The sequence below is a fragment of the Siphateles boraxobius genome, unplaced genomic scaffold (genome assembly GCF_051911475.1).
Source record: "Siphateles boraxobius isolate OS27281-9 unplaced genomic scaffold, OSU_SipBor_1 1, whole genome shotgun sequence".
Classification (NCBI taxonomy): domain Eukaryota; kingdom Metazoa; phylum Chordata; class Actinopteri; order Cypriniformes; family Leuciscidae; genus Siphateles; species Siphateles boraxobius.
In genome coordinates this window covers 3,102,697-3,119,158 of record NW_027508699.1, presented here as the reverse complement: position 1 = coordinate 3,119,158, position 16,462 = coordinate 3,102,697, and the positions used below count along the sequence as shown (strand labels likewise).

The 16,462-nt window shown below is 37.4% G+C and overlaps 1 long non-coding RNA gene across 1 annotated transcript; it reads right to left on the bottom strand.

Moving 5' to 3' along the window:
• Positions 1-9,221: 9,221 nt before the first annotated feature.
• Positions 9,222-14,862, bottom strand: LOC143753608 (uncharacterized). The gene is made up of 3 exons (XR_013207785.1): positions 14,772-14,862; positions 14,341-14,407; positions 9,222-9,328 (listed from the first exon to the last, which is right to left on the bottom strand). It is a non-coding gene; the product is annotated as an uncharacterized LOC143753608 (long non-coding RNA).
• Positions 14,863-16,462: the final 1,600 nt, after the last annotated feature.

Here is a 16,462-nt window from a genome sequence, read left to right as displayed (position 1 = left end):
ACACTCCTTTGGTTTGAAAAGGGGGTTTTCCGGGCTAGTTGATTAACTGGCGGGTTACTCATGTCTGGATTGACGTCTTGGGTGGCCTATCACGTTGTGTGTTGGTGTTTGAATGAGTCTTGGTTGGAAGTTGTAGAACTTAAAACTTAACACAAGACTCAACGGAAAGAAAAGAAACCAAGAGAAAGGACAGAATATTGAGACGAAAGTAAAGATGGCTTAAATGCGTCTGCTGAAGGCTTTGTTGGTGTCCTGAGATTTCCTGAGAAATCAAATGTCTGCCCATCCTCCTGGATGAGGTCTGACCCATTAGGTATTGTCTTTAGTTCAGAGGTGAACCTGTTCCCTCCTCTTCGACCATGAATTACATATTATCTGTGGTCTCCTAACTTCTCGCTCTAAGCAGAGGGTACAGTTTAGACATGATTTCTATTATTAGGCATTCAATACGTTTTACACAGATTGCAATCAAGCCATCGTCTGAATTATGAACAGATACATACAATGGTACCAAACACCGCACACTTTCAATCAACCATTCAATAGTTATAACAATTACATGAATTGTAAGTGATTTAAGCATAATGGTCACATATATAGGTTGTGGACATGATAAAGAATTATATAGTTGAACAATGTCTGATTACAAGTCCATTTAGTCATAATTTTGGAATGATTTGATGCGTTTTATAAATGTAAAACCAGTCTCTAGTTTTCCTGTGGATTTCAATGGGGTCTAGAGAGTTTATTCAAAGGTCTTTAAGAAGAAGAAGGTCTGTTTTGGATCTTTGTCATGGGATCAAACAAACTCTTGCGTTATCTTCGTGAGACTAAGGCTCTGACCTTTTTAAATGTATTTTATCTATTGGGTCACCAAAATCTATTTATAAAAGTTTTTTTGTATCAATTGAAATGTCTCCTTTAATAAAGTTTGAGACATAGATTCTAATCTTTATATTAGAAATTATCTTGTTTTTTTTCCTGTTGACACCACCTATTTTGTCATGTCCCTCATAGCCTTCTATGAAAGTGTGCTTGGGATATGAACAATAAAATTTTAAAAAAGTCTATACATTTTGCCATTCCCATAAATATCTATCTCTGCTTTTTTGCTGTTAATGTTTTTTTTCTAAGTAAGTTCAAGATTATTCATTAAAATCACATTATTTAGTCACGTACCTTAGTAATTATATTTGCTGATACTTCAAAAAATTCTTCAATACGATTTGATTCATGGCTATATCGATCGATTAATCGATATTTAGATATTTTGTGCACCTTTACACAACCGGTTACATTTTTATTATCTCACAAATGCAACCAGAAGATATATAACATGAATGTTTAATTAAACACTTTGAAAATTGCACCCTCTTTCCCAATTGGGACATGTACAACAACACAACAAAAATTGAAAAAAGAAAGAAAGAAAGAAAGAAAGAAAGAAAGAAAAATAATTAATGATTGGGGGATTGATAAAATCAATCAAGCTTATAATGGCAACAGTCAATAAAGTCTTCCAGTGTGTTGTGCCAACATGTGCAATAGTGCAAATAACTGAGGTACTCAATATTTTTTTTTAAATAAAACAAATTAATAAAACAAAACACAAAAATAAAACTGTTAAACTTATCTGACATTTGATCTTTCACACAACAGAAGATCTATGAATCATACAAGTGCTACAGTGCAGTGGTCTCTTTTGAGAGGTTTTTCTTTAAAAAAAACAAAACTTATCAACATGTTCAGGAGAGAGGACACTGCCTTCTGAATTGACAATGTCACCTGCAGTGCTAAACACGCGCTCAGATGGTACACTGGTACCAGGAATGCACATGTTTTGTCAAGGTTTAACAGGAGGGGAAACAGTTTGATGACTTTTCGACCCCTCCAACACCTTACCCCCCAAGTTTAAAGATGCAGTGTCTACAACTTCAACATGGGCCAGCTCTTTAGGGGTCTTGACAGTCTGGCTAGGGTCCACAGTGCAGAAGGTGTCACCAAGGTTTTGACTTCTTGGAAGGAGGAACATATTCTAAAATGACAAAAACAAAAGCATGGCTTAGTTATGTCAGGCCCTGTCCACACGGAGGCGCGTTTAGCTGTATACAGACAAATTTTTTATCGGATCGGCGTTTCGTCCAGACGGATGTCGACTAGTCAGATGCGCTAAATCAGTAGGCTAACAGCAACAACAACTGCGACTACTTGCTTGAGTTCATGCTTCAGAAGCTACTGAGCCTATTTTATTTCTTTATTTATTATTTAGGCCTACTTTCATGTATATTTATTTTATTTCTTTATTTTACTTCTTTATTTTTTTATATTTCTTTCTTATGCTATGATGCTTGTATTTTGTCTAATTAAGACATTTCGTATTTTGTAGGGATGGGCATTTCAAGCAAAAATAATATTCAACAAATTATTTGATTATTATCCAGAAAACGCACCTCTGCCCCCTCATGCTCACCGGTAACACGGCGTTCGCTCCGACATTAAATTTCTCTGTACTGTAGGCCTACATGTTGTAGCCATTAAAGAAAAGTTAGTTTCATATTTATGAATATCGTGACTCATTCCTATTTTGTACCAGGCCATTTATGGTTTTTCATATTGTTCAATAAAGTTCTTGGTTAAAAAGAAAGAAAAAAATAAGCTACTGTTCCTAATATTATTGTATACAGCGTGGAAGGTTTATGCGCAAGTCTTCTTCTCTGTTTTTAGTGTATCTGTGTCAGAAATACAGCGCCTCATACTGGTCCGACATGTAAACTACATCGGTTTCAGTCGGTTTCAGCAGTTTCGTGTGTACGCAGATATTTCTTGAGACGGTGCCGTGCTTACGGAATTTTTTTTAGAACGAGGAAAAAAAAGATCGGATAAGGAAACCTCTGGCTTCGTGTGGACGTGGCCTCAGAGAACAAAATAAAATGTGTGCCTCTTACAACTGTTACTTGATAAATAAAAGCACAGATCACATTTCAGCCTGATCAACATTTGTCTATTGAACTCCAGTTTGCACAAACCTGGTTTCAGCCTGGAACATTGGCATCGGTTCAGGGTCGTCATCATCATCATCAGAAGTTCTGTCAGCAGATGAGTTAGCCGTTGCATTCTCAACCTGACACATTGTCATTCTGTAGATTATAACACAGACACACGTTCTTACACACATAGTAAATGGAGAGGCAGTGCATTTTAATGAATTTATAAAACATTGCTGAAACTAAAAAATATATTCTTACTTTCTGGATCATCAATTCTGCAGCCTCATGGATGAGATACTGGAAGGTTGCATCTCTTTCCTCTTCACTGTACCATAACATTGGAGTCTTTAGCTGTGACAGTAAAATGTTTCAACAATTTAGCTTGAAGAGGTGCAATAACAGATACAGTTGGCTGCTCTTCCTCGCACATTATGGTGGTGGCAGTTTTCACTGGTGAGAGTAGCTTAACCATATCTTCAGCTACAGTGATATTAATTTCACTGAGGGTATGCACGTCATTTGATAGTTTCCTTCGTTTTTTGTCCAGCAGTGAAGCAGACACTGCAGCTTGTTGCTCCTAAAATCGTGATAAAATACTAAAATACAATAATAAACCAGCAACAATACACTATGTCTAGCAAAACACTGCAAACATGTCTCAAATAATTTTTCAAAACACTAACATATATATTCTCAGGAAGAATTAACAGGAAGATTTAGTCAATCATAGCACAATGTCATAAAAACACGAACATATGGAATTACAGAAACTGCATTATTTTAAATTTATTGTATATTTTATATGTATTGTATTGCACCAACAACCATGCCACGCTCAAAATTGCTTAAATCACCTTTCTTTCCCATTCTGACATCCAGTTTGGAGTTCAGGAGATTGTCTTGACCAGGACCACACCCCTAAATGCATTGAAGTCAAGTCAAGTCACCTTTATTTATATAGCGCTTTTACAATACAAATTGTTTCAAAGCAGCTTTACAGAGATAACAGGAAAGTAAAGTTGTAATAGTATTGTTAAATTCAAAATTAAATGTTAAATGTCCCCAACTGAGCAAGCCAAACGCCAATGGCGAATGAAGGCGAAAAAAAGGCGACAGTGGCAAGGAACCAAAACTCCATCAGGTGACAGAATGGAGAAAAAAACCTTGGGAGAACCCAGGCTCAGACGGGGGGCCAGTCCTCCTTTGGCCAACAAACGAACAGTGTATGATTATGATTTAGGCGGAATAATAGGTCAGAAGTCAGATTGGATCAGAACTTTCACAATATTTATCCAGTTCATCTGGTTGGGGTCTGAGTCATCACGCCGGTATGGAGATGAGTTTGTTGAGCTGTACATGAGGCCTTCACAGTGTTGATGAGGCTGGCACTCCAGGGATGCGTTATCATCGTGTCCATGTGATGGTCCTTCCTCAGATCTGGATACGACGGTTTGCGGTTAACCTCAGGATAAACAGAGAGACTAATACTGTATTAGCGTAGACGCCATTCTTCTTATGATGTACAAAGTACATCAGGATTTATGGGAAGTGTTCCCGGTTCCGGCTGATCTAAACTATGCAGCCTAACATTGAATTATAGCAGTCTATAATGTGTTATGTGTATGCTAAGCCAAAGAGATGTGTTTTTAGTCTAGCTTTGAACTGACAAACTGTGTCTGCTTCCCGGACAAAGTTAGGAAGATTGTTCCAAAGTTTTGGTGCTAAATAGGAAAAGGATCTACCGCCAACAGTTGATTTTGATATTCTAGGTATTATCAACTGACCAGAATTTTGAGATCGCAATAGACGTGAAGGACTGTAATGGGTTAAGAGCTCGCTCAAGTACTGGGGAGCTAAACCATTTAGTGCTTTGTAAGTAATCAGCAATATTTTGAAATGTATACGATGTTTAATAGGGAGCCAATGCAGTGTTGACAGAACCGGGCTAATATGGTCATATTTACTGGTTCTGGTAAGAACTCTAGTGGCTGCGTTTTGGACCAGCTGTAGTTTGTTTACAACTGTTGAAGCAACTGCCATGAGATTGGGTGATTAGATAATTGCATTAATGAGAAATTGAACAGGTGTTCCTAATAATCCTTTGGGTGAGTGTATATTCTGACCAGGCTCTGGGCTAGAATCAGGGATGCTCTAAGGGAGCCTGCAACCTGATAATCAGTTATTGCTAAACATCCAACGCATTGGTTGAGCCACCTTCAAGAAGGCTTGTGAAAGCCTGACTACTTGATAGTGATACTAGTTAGCAGAACTAGCCTCAGATATCTAGTTGTTCTCACAGAAATTCTTTGGGCCTGGTTTTCCTAGTTTACATTAAAAGGGCAGTGTACTCAGCAAAAGTGCTATTGACCCTTTAAACAAGGGAAGTACAATCTTACAGTACCTAAATATCGAGGAGGTCTATAGAAAGGCCAATTATCAAAAGTGTCAGCCCATGGCAGTGCTTAGGCTCTAAGGGAGTGTACTCAGACCGACCCGAATGGTAGGGAGTACTAATGTGTCTGTACCTGAGCCCCAGTGATGCAGGGTGAAAAAACTAAAGCTACGGCTGGGCGATATGACGATATTATTGTATATATTATTTTGTATGTCTCACAATATCGCCATATCGATAACAGCCAGTTACCAGACGATAATCGACAATATCGTAAAAATGACGATTGATAAACCTAGGACGTTGCCAAATACACTATAAATAGCTTAGTAGTTACCATACAATTACCTTTTTAGCGTTTTTGATGCATAGCTACCGTATGTGTTAAAGCAAAACATTAAAAGTAGTATGGATAAGATGTTGGTTGTGTCTGTTTTCATTACACATACGCAGAGAGAAGCACGTTACAAAAAATGAATGAGACAAACTTGGCTACAAATTTTAAACAGCTCTAAAAATATTATAGGCTTTTACCACCGTAAATGTGATTTACCCAGCTGTCTTAACAGTTGCATATGGAAATCTTTTTTTAAAAATCATCATTATTATTATTAAACCTTTATTAATCATAGAGATTTTTTTTTTATTAACAGAGATTAAAAATCTCTTTTTCAAGAGTGTCCTGGCCAAGACAGGCAGCAGTACTATACCACATATGCAGTACATACAAACATAAAATATGCAAAAACACTAGAAACATAAAACAACTGCCACAGCAAATCTTTCAAAGTCAACCAAAATCCTAAAAACACATTAGGTAAAACATCTGCAGCCAGATGTGGCTGCCTCCATGTCAATCAGCAACCTCTTAAAAGCAACCAATGAGACGAGCTCAGTAAAAATCATCATTCAAATCATCAAAAAATGAAATCATCATTCGAAATTAAAACAAATATGATTTCAGTTTTTAACAAACACATTAGTTCTTAAAAATAAAATAAAATCCAAACACCATGTTATTTAATTGAACCTATACATTTCTAAAACATTAACTAACGAAACAATCTAACTCAGGTTTCTAGAAAGGAAACCGAGCATATTCACCTTCTCCGGGGTTAAAACATTATGGAATGGGGTGACAATTTGACCCGCTGTGCTAAAAACCCTTTCTGAAGCATTGCTTGTTGCAGACACACACACAAAATTTCCCCATTACCAGAGGCATGAGCGGGAAGCAGCTTTCATTATTTTTCCACCACACAAGTTTTTTAAGCTCCACACACAAAAAAAAGTCACCATGTTTACTAACTGAAAAGGGGTCTATTGAATCAATTAAATCATCAGTTTTTGTTTACATATTTTATTGAGAGTTTAGGTATATGAAATGTTTCTCCCCTGATAACTACTTTAAGTGTATCCCACAATGTAGATGCTGGGGGGGAAACATGCAACATGAAACATGCGCTTCATAAGGCACACACGCACATTTGCACACACACGCAAGGTCTCTCGCTCTCTCCCTCTCTGCGCTACACGGTTTGGAGCTCGCGAGCTCTAGATTCCCGAAGATTTGAACTAATTTGCGGGCATCAGGGAGCCGCTATCAATATGCGGGAGACTCTCGTAACTTCCAGGAGACTTGGGATGTCTGAGATTCCGAAGCTTCGAATATTCGATGTTCATTACTACCGAAGCTTCGAAGCTCAAAAAATGGTATTCGGACCAGCCCTAAAACTTACAAGATTTATATGATGTCATCAAATTGAAAAACCCTCTCAATGTATTGTGATGTGCCCATGATGACTTAATTGATATTTATATTAATAGAATATTGTCTACAACTGCAAGAGGTAGTATTTGGTAGAAGGTGTAGACAAGCATCATTTAAACCAGGCTTTCTCAACCCTGGTCCTTGAGGGCCACTGACCTGCAGAGTTTAGCTCTAACCCTAAATCAAACACACCTGAGCCAGCTAATTAAGCCTTTCGGGATTGCTGAAAAGCTACAGGCAGGTGAGTTTGATCAAGGTTGGACCTAAACTCTGCAGGACAGTGGCCCTCGAGGACCAGGGTTGAGAACCCTTGTTTTAAACTAATGTTGTTTTTGTAGTTCCCAGTGTTTCTCACCTTCTGGAATCAAATCTCCAATCATAAGAGGCAGCAGCCTTAGAAGGCACCACATCTGTGCTGCTGTTTGTCTCATAGACCCATTAGGGTTTTTAAGATCCTGAGGTTTGATTGCAGATGGTTTGTTGTGACTATCAGAAAAACCATAGTGAAAGCTTGTCAGTCTATTATTCAGCTGATCAAGTGTCAAGACTTTTTGTTCAATCAAAGAATTGAGAACAAGTTTGGTTTCATAACCTCCAACCCCTTCCAGAATGTCATGCATGACATCTGGAGTTACGTTGTCAGTTACGTGATAGAACTGCAGTTTATTGAGTGAACACTCTCTTTTGATGCCAGTTTCAGTTGGGTTATTCTGAAGCAGATCAGAGTGGTAGTTAACCCTGTTGCGCATTGCTGACAGATCCTCAACTGTTTGTCCTCTCAAAACCTCTCTTTGTACCCGACACCATCGACACACAGTTTTTCCTGAGAAGCTTTCTGTGTAGCCTAGGATGCCATTAAGACCCAAGTTGTCCCCACAAACCGGTGCGACTCCTGCTTCGACAGTGCCCTTGAAATGTTTTGTGGCAACCTGTATTCCTTCCAATTCCAGATCTTTAATGTCAGACACAATTGGATCTAAGACAGCATTGACTCCATATGTTTTTACATCATCTGTCTTGTACACTGCCAACAAGAAGTGAGAGTTTAGGCTGGAAAGATACTCAGGATGCAAGCATTTAAGAGTAAAATAAATAAAACCTAGCTTGTGAACTGAGGTTTTTGATCCAAGTGGATTGACCTTCTCACAATCATCGTTGTAAATGACAAGAGGAATGGACAACTCTTTAGAAAAGAGTTCATTTGTTTTGAAGATTGTGCCATCTTTAAAATCTGCGAGACCCGTGCTTTCTTGATTTTGCCACTCAAAGATTTTCTCCATTGTTCCTGGACTTTCTAAAACCTGCTTCAGCAAAGGCTTTAGAGGAACACGCTGAAAAGTGTCTCGGACTGCCACTTGTCTAACAGTCCCCGTCAATGTGTCTCTCTGTTGAGTGTATGAAAAGCCAGGGAGAGGTACTTCCTCTGGCCGCACAAAGCATCCAGACTGAATAAAATACTGCATTTGTTTGTACTCTGACTCAAATCCCTGAAATGGTTGAGCCGCACACACAATATATTCTAAGAGTTTCTGGGCCCCAGGACTCTCACTATGGCCTATCTCTCTTAAAAAAGAGACGGTGTTTCTCTGTAGAGATCCAACAACATCACTGATAAGGCTGGATGTGTGATCTACCACAGAATTAACAGTACTCAACATCTGGGAGGAATTTGACCTTAATTTAGCTAAAAACAAAGCTACTCTGTCTTGTACATTTTCTTCCTCTAACTCATCAAATTGTTCTTCAGCAATTTCATCACAATCCTCATCACACTGCTCAACAGCATCTAAAACTGAATTTGATAAATTATCAGGCTCAACCAAAGGGGTTTCCTCCATTTCATTTCCAATGTCATTAACATGCTCCAGTAGGTGTCTTCTAAATTACCTAATAATACTGAATGTGCGATGACATCCAGCTTGACCACACTGAAAGTAACTAAATGTAGAAAATACATGATGTGCAACCCTCAAATGTAAAAATAAAGCTCTGATATTAGGCCCCGAAGACCTTTTGCATTTAGGCATTTAAATGAACCCCATGCATTCTACACCTAATACCTTGTACTTACATCAAGTGCATTCTTAAGGTACTTCTTGAATTTTCCAATAATGGGGATAAGAGAGGTCAGAGTGACATCATCTAAAAGAAGGAGGGTTTCTTGATCGATCTTCTCAGCTTTTGATGGAGATGATGAAACATCATTTTATAATGGATGGATACACTTTTTTGGGCTTCAAAATTTGGGATGCCATTCACTGCCATAACAATGATGGATTATCCAGGGCTTTTTTTGGTCCCACTTTATATTAGGTGGCCTTAACTATGCACTTACATAAAAAAAGTACAATGTACTTATTGTGTTCATATTGTATTGTAAAACACTTTACAACTTTACACTTTACATCATTAACACTTTACAATGGCTGATATTGAGGTGAGATACGGGTAAAGTTAGGAACATGTGTGGTGCATGGGTAAGTTTAAGGGTAAAGTTAGGAACATGTGTGGTGTATGGGTAAGTTTAAGGATAAAGTTAGGGACACGTGTGGTGTATGGGTAAGTTTAAGGGTAAAGTTAGGGACAAGTGTGGTGTATGGGTAAGTTTAAGGGTAAAGTTAGGGACACGTGTGGTGTATGGGTAAGTTTAAGGGTAAAGTTAGGGACAAGTGTGGTGTATGGGTAAGTTTAAGGGTAAAGTTAGGGACACGTGTGGTGTATGGGTAAGTTTAAGGGTAAAGTTAGGGACAGGTGTGGTGTATGGGTAAGTTTAAGGGTAAAGTTAGGGACAGGTGTGGTGTATGGGTAAGTTTAAGGGTAAAGTTAGGGACAGGTGTGGTGTATGGGTAAGTTTAAGGGTAAAGTTAGGGACATGTGTGGTGTATGGGTAAGTTAACCGTTGCCAGAGCGTCGGCGCACTGAAGCGTTTTTTTTTTTATTTAGTTCAAATTTACTATCAGATTTAATGTTATACCTTGACAAACTATACATCATTAAAAAGATATAAGACTCAAGATTCAGTATTTGACCACTATTGTATTCTGAGAAACTTATAGTGACAGTTATGTCTTAATTTGTGTCAGGAGTTATGAAATGAAAAAATGAGTCGATACCTTTAATATGAATTATGAGCGTCAGCTGGTCCATTCATAAAAAACACTCCGTGCTGTCGTCATGACAGTGATTCACGAAACAACGTCCCTCAGGGCTTTAGCTCAAAAATGTGCAGACTTGGAGAAATATTGATATATTTTCATTGATTCACATCATATTTCTATAGACAGGAATAATATTTATTGAATTTATACCCAAATGCGTCGATGTAATCATTATGATCGCTTCTTACTGAGATGTGCTGTGTTTTCAATTCATACCAATAGCCTGAGGGCGCTATATGCACACTAATAGTCCATATATGGATCACGAAGAAGACCCATAGTCATGTGACAATCCAGACGTCACCTCGATACAGAAAGTAGCTGACAGAGATCGCTGTAACATGCAGATAAAGATGTTTTGAAGACAATAAACATGATTGCAATGATATTTGAGTTACCTGTGTTCTTCAAGCCGTGTCAGGTATTTCATAATAATAGATTATATTTATAATGTAATGCTAATCGATATAGATTCCATCATCGTGTAGAACACTATAAATAATAAATTTTCTGTCGGATTTTTTTTTATCTGAAGCCAAATTAGATCACATAAGATTATTTAAAACACTCGACTTGCGTTATAAAGTAAGTTTGGAGCACAAACATGGTTTTAATCTCATAAATGGTCGTGTATTGATGGTGTGCTAAGCTAACATGCTAGCTAGCCCAGGTGCACCTGCCACCAGCAGTTATTGATTTATGATTTTATTCTAAATAGGAATGCTTACTGAAATGTTTCAGTGCATTTGATACCAGTTTCAAATATTTAGTGAGAACTTTGATAAAATAAATTAGGGTTTGAAACCCTATGAATAGCCTGTGAATAGCCAGTTGTTAGTAGCTAATGCAGACAAAAGAAATGCATATTTAGAGCCATAACCAGTCTGGAGAGGTGTAAATGTGTGCAGGGGAGACTGACTCTGAATGGGGCTCGTTTACACCACAAAATAATAGAGACAATAGACTGAATAGATGACTCAGAAGATGACTAAACATCAGTTTTCATTTTAGAGTCTAATCAAAATAAAGTAATTTGACATGATCTTGAAAAACATTTAACTAAATACAGAGTTGTAGACTTTTCATTTTCAGATTTTAAATATAAAATGGTCACACATATGGCTTTAGCTGCAGTGCATTTCTAGATTCCTCCAGGGCCAACTTCAATTTTATTTTTATGAAGATGTTTCATAAAAATAAATTTCTAATAACTTTACAAAACTTTGAAGCTATTTAAACATTTTTTTTCATTATGACAATAATTAATTCTACATTTACAATAAACTACTAGGTGTCAGCTTTCAGATGAGATCATACTTGTGCTTTTAGTGCAAAGGGTTCATGAACTGTATCTGTTTAAGTTTGGGTATGCCATTTCTGGGGATTTTTCAAAAGTGGCCTCGAAGGTTAACAGTTAGGAACATGTGTGGTGTATGGGTAAGATTAAGGGTAAAGTTAGGGACACGTGTGGTGTATGGGTAAGTTTAAGGATAAAGTTAGGGACACGTGTGGTGTATGGGTAAGTTTAAGGGTAAAGTTAGGGACAGGTGTGGTGTATGGGTAAGTTTAAGGGTAAAGTTAGGGACACGTGTGGTGTATGGGTAAGTTTAAGGGTAAAGTTAGGGACACGTGTGGTGTATGGGTAAGTTTAAGGGTAAAGTTAGGAACATGTGTGGTGGTATGGGTAAGTTTAAGGATAAAGTTAGGAACATGTGTGTTGTATGGGTAAGTTTAAGGGTAAAGTTAGGGACACGTGTGGTGTATGGGTAAGTTTAAGGGTAAAGTTAGGGACAGGTGTGGTGTATGGGTAAGTTTAAGGGTAAAGTTAGGGACACGTGTGGTGTATGGGTAAGATTAAGGGTAAAGTTAGGGACACGTGTGGTGTATGGGTAAGTTTAAGGGTAAAGTTAGGAACATGTGTGTTGTATGGGTAAGTTTAAGGGTAAAGTTAGGGACACGTGTGGTGTATGGGTAAGTTTAAGGGTAAAGTTAGGGACAGGTGTGGTGTATGGGTAAGTTTAAGGGTAAAGTTAGGGACAGGTGTGGTGTATGGGTAAGTTTAAGGGTAAAGTTAGGGACAGGTGTGGTGTATGGGTAAGTTTAAGGGTAAAGTTAGGGACAGGTGTGGTGTATGGGTAAGTTTAAGGGTAAAGTTAGGGACACGTGTGGTGTATGGGTAAGTTTAAGGGTAAAGTTAGGGACAGGTGTGGTGTATGGGTAAGATTAAGGGTAAAGTTAGGGACAGGTGTGGTGTATGGGTAAGTTTAAGGGTAAAGTTAGGAACATGTGTGTTGTATGGGTAAGTTTAAGGGTAAAGTTAGGGACACGTGTGGTGTATGGGTAAGTTTAAGGGTAAAGTTAGGGACAGGTGTGGTGTATGGGTAAGTTTAAGGGTAAAGTTAGGGACAGGTGTGGTGTATGGGTAAGTTTAAGGGTAAAGTTAGGGACAGGTGTGGTGTATGGGTAAGTTTAAGGGTAAAGTTAGGGACAGGTGTGGTGTATGGGTAAGTTTAAGGGTAAAGTTAGGGACAGGTGTGGTGTATGGGTAAGTTTAAGGGTAGGGTTAGGTGTAAGGGACGTGTCAACAGTGTAATTATAAATGTAATTACAATGAAAAAACATGTATGTACACAATAAGTGCATTGTATTAAATTATTAATTTAAATGTTAGTACATAGTAGTTAAGGCCACCTAATATAAAGTGGGTCCTATTTTTTAATATAACTCCGATTGTATTCGTCTGAAAGAAGAATGTATACACCTAGGATGGCTTGAGGGTAAGTAAATCATTGGGTAATTTTCTTTTTTGGTTGAACTAACCCTTTAAGGACATTTCAAGGGAACGGCAAAGCGCTGCCGTTACCAACTGGGTGTTCATTCACTCAGGTTCAGCTCAAATGCAATGCCCGACGTTATCGAGTCTGGGTTATTTCAGACGGTTATATTCTTTTTAGATAGGCTATTTCTTTTTCAAAATCATTGATGATATTAATAATGCTGCAGTGTTATTTTGTTCTCATGTTTTTTAATGAAAGTTATTTTTCGGTATGGCTTCGAAAACGCGCAGTGATGTCTGTAATCACTTTGATCACAAAAAATAAAATTAAGTGCAAAATGTGCATCGCTAATCAGTCATATACATAGCATTATAACAAGAACAAGATTGCTTGTGGTGCTAATGGCACAGCCTACGGCGCAAATTACATGACAAAAAAAATGGAAAAATAGAAAATCTGTTCAATTTCATTAATTCAAAATGTATTGTTTCTGATGTCACAAATTAGCAAAATTAAAAAATTGTAAAAAGGGGAGAAAATGGCAAATATCCACTGATGTAAAGACTAAAAACTAAAAAATGAACTTCTGGTTTCAATTTTTGCATTTGCATTGTATAGTATGAAAAATTAATGTGTAAGGTTTCACGGACCGTGATGCATCATGAAACATTTTATAATCGGTCCCACTTTATATTAAGTGGCTTTAAGTACTATGTACTTACATTGAAATTAATAATTTGATACAATGGACTTATTGTGTACATACATGTTTTTACATTGTACTTATATTTTGAAAATACCTGCGTGTAATTACAGCTGTAATTCATTTGTGTAATTACATTTGTAATTACACTGTTGACCCTTCCCTCACACCTTAACCCACCCTTAAACCGACCCATACCACCACACCTGTCCCTAACCTTACCCGTATCACACCTCAATAGCAGCAAAAGTGTTTTACAATACAACCTGAACACAATAACTACATTGTACTTATTTTTCGATGCAAGTACATAGTACTTAAAGCCACTTAATATATAGTGGGACCTTATAATCTAATTGTTACCCTCAGAATTGTAATCGAATCGTGAGGCAAGTGAAGATTCAAACCTTTTCTAAAAATACCCTGGTTTGAACAGCAGATTTGATAAATTCAACAGAAAAGTCAATTTGTAATTTCTACACTAATTTTTCAGTTTTAAAGTGTGCAAGTGCTTTACGATTACAATGAACCCTGTAAAATATTACTACATACCTTCAAATGTGGGAATTAACTCTTCAAGATTCCACTCTCTTAGTTTAGTTTTCACATATTCGTCCATCTAAGATAAAATAACAGATAACATACATTTTATGACTAAATTATGTACATCCCAATAACAGAGTGGCAAAGCAAAATTGGCGGTAATGATGCTAGTTACCATTATTGAACTAGGCAACTGTAGTCAGGTTTATAGAACTGAAAACATGTAAAACGTCTCATTGCTCTTTAATAATAGTGAAATCAGGGTTGATGATGTCAAATGTACAAGGCTTAACAGAGTTGAAATTAGAAGTCGGAAAATGAGACGGAACAGTTAGCTGGATTTAACAATTTTCTGCGTCAAAGCAGCATTTGGCAAAAAAAATTATTTATGAAATAAACAACATAATTTAACAAGTACAACAGTAACAAAAAGGTCTTACTGTTTTGCATTTATTTTTCAATGTCCTTCGATGCACTTTCCAGCCATTTCAGAAAGATCACAGTGCTTGCTGCCTTTGCATTCTCTAAAACAGAAAATGTGTGAAGTATGTTCTGACAGAAGACCAAGCTAACGTTAGCAAAGTAAGTTAACCTTCACCGAATCAAACCCGTAGCTAATACAGCAAATCATATATAATAAAGTTAACATATTCAGAAGCAATTTTTAAAAATGGACTTACCTTTTCCCTCCCTAAGGCCAGCGTCGCGATGACAGTGTGGCGCACTTAGTCCACTGAGCAGAGAATTGTGTCTTATGAGGCTGTGATTCGGCCGTGAGGTAACGTTAATCTCAATTGAGCTGAGAGCGTAAAACTGCGTTTATACAGTAAAATCGTTAGAGAAATATTGAATATGTAAGGGATAATGTAGTGTGACTCTATTAACAGAATTTTTGGAAATAAGACATAAGAAAACCAATAAAAGCAGCAGTTAAGACTTAAAGCAAAAATCGCAAATATTTCCATGTAAGCTCTTTTCCGACTTTTCCACCTTCCACGAAATCTCAAAATACTCTTGGATAAAAACCAATTGATAACTACTTGAATGTGTATTTATTTACCATAAACTGCATAAACGTATATTTTATTTGCTTCCACCTGAAGGCGCTAAGAAAATGGCGGCTTCTCCGACTGGTGTCGTCCGTGTTGTTGCGTGACGTGCGTGCTCTCTCTCACGTCCGCGTTCCCAACCCAGCACCGCTGGGTTACAGATTAAGAACGATTTTCAACCCAAATTGGGTTACATCAACCCAGCATCCTTACCCAACAGTCTCAACCCAGCGTTTGGGTTGAAAAAACAACCCAGCAATTTTTAGAGTGACACTCAGTGACGTTGAATGTCACCTGGCCCAGTGTAGTGCCTTTTCCTTTTCCTGAAATCGAGTCAGAACGGTCCTAACTAACGATGGAGGAATTTACATAATGTGTAAGTATTTATACATTTTGTCATTATTACACAAATTACAGTATTTTTAACTGTTATTGGGGTGAATATCACATTTGCATACACTGTTTTTGTATGTCCTAAGGGACGAAATGTATGATGATTATAATAATTTACCTCAGTGAATGTAGCCAGCTTAGCTAGTTTGTGAAGTAAAGTTATTTTTAGTTTAGGTAGCTGAAAAATAGTGCTTAGATACATGTGTCATTGTGTGTTGTTTGTTTGTGTGCTTAGGGTCTAGAGAACAGACTGTTGAGTTTATTCAGTTAAGGAGCCGACACACGTGTCTTGCAGGGAAGAGAAATGCAGAAAAATGTGGATGGGAGTATGTTATATAATACGTGTTATTGATAATTATAGACTATATAACTACATATTCTTAATTTCTACTGTGACTTGTTTACATAAAAATGTGCTAACTCCTTTCCATACTATGTTTCAGAACAGTGATTGAAGAGATAGGGCTAGAGGGCAAGGTGTCCGTCCAGTAGGGATCTAGGAAGTGGGAGAATATATATATGTTAATAAACAAGATATAATATATAATATACACAGATTTGAAATAACTATACACACATTCATTCATTCATTCTAGGAATTTAAGTACCCACCAACTGGGTCATGAAAAGACAATGGGGAGGAGATGGCAACCTCGTGGCTGTGGTAATGCCATGAGGCGAATGGTCAG